The 908-nt window shown below is 48.4% G+C and overlaps 1 gene segment (V, D, J or C); it reads left to right on the top strand.

The window, feature by feature from the left end:
* LOC103606965 overlaps positions 1 to 887 on the top strand; it is a 7,749-nt gene extending 6,862 nt beyond the window's left edge. Inside the window, exon 5 of the C gene segment in view lies at positions 644 to 887.
* Positions 888 to 908: the final 21 nt, after the last annotated feature.

The raw sequence follows: 908 nt of genomic DNA on the forward strand, positions 1-908 counted from the left end.
CTGTTAGCTACTCGGGATGCCTACAAAGTGGGGGCTGAGATGTGTAACTATTTGCCTGTTACTTGCATTCCCTTCTCAGGTAATCTAGTACATGAAATTCCAACCAGGGCCTAGGTTTGCCTATGAAGCTTCTCCCCCCTGCTCCTTCTCCAATACACTCAAATACTCGTCAGCCCCAGGTCCTGTTCTAGGAGAAACACTAGACTTAAGAGTGTTGGACTGATTTATCCCAGACCATAAAGACACCCAGTCATTACCAAACGGGTGTCCAACCCACCTGTCATTTTACTAACAATCGAGGGCCCAGGCAATGTGGCNTGTGACTTTGCCACTAACTCACTGTGTTACCCTAGCCAGTTTGCTTCACTTCTCTGGGCCTGGGTTTTGTGCATCTGTAACACGAAGGAGGTAAGAATGGCTAAAGGAGAGAAATGGGTTTCATGACAACATTGCCAGCATTGGCAGACTGATACTGACTAGCTGAACTGCTGGCATGTGTAGGAGGGAATCGTGCCACCATAGACTAGTGATGTCTGCAATGGCACAGAGTAGCAAGTACCACCATCCTCAGAATACCTGAGCCCTACAACTGCTTCCAGCACTGACGGGCTGTGATTCTATAACAACTTTCCTTTCCTGGCAGGTTCACTGGCATGAGGAGGCTACACTCCCTGACAGAAACTGACAGCTTACAAAGAGGAGATCGCCTGGGCTTCTGACTTCTCGGTGACTCTGGTTGACCTGTCATGGTGTTGTTAAAGCCTGCTAACCAAGCCAGTTTTCCTTTGAACGCAACAACATCAGCTCCTCCTCCAGCCTGGTGGAGAGAAAAAAGTCGTGAGGAGTGGGGGCTCATGGTCCTAACTGCTTTATATGCTGCTTTATAAAAGGCTAGAGGGACATAAAAG

The sequence above is a fragment of the Galeopterus variegatus genome, unplaced genomic scaffold, assembly GCF_000696425.1.
Source record: "Galeopterus variegatus unplaced genomic scaffold, G_variegatus-3.0.2 Scaffold6995, whole genome shotgun sequence".
Lineage (NCBI taxonomy): Eukaryota > Metazoa > Chordata > Mammalia > Dermoptera > Cynocephalidae > Galeopterus > Galeopterus variegatus.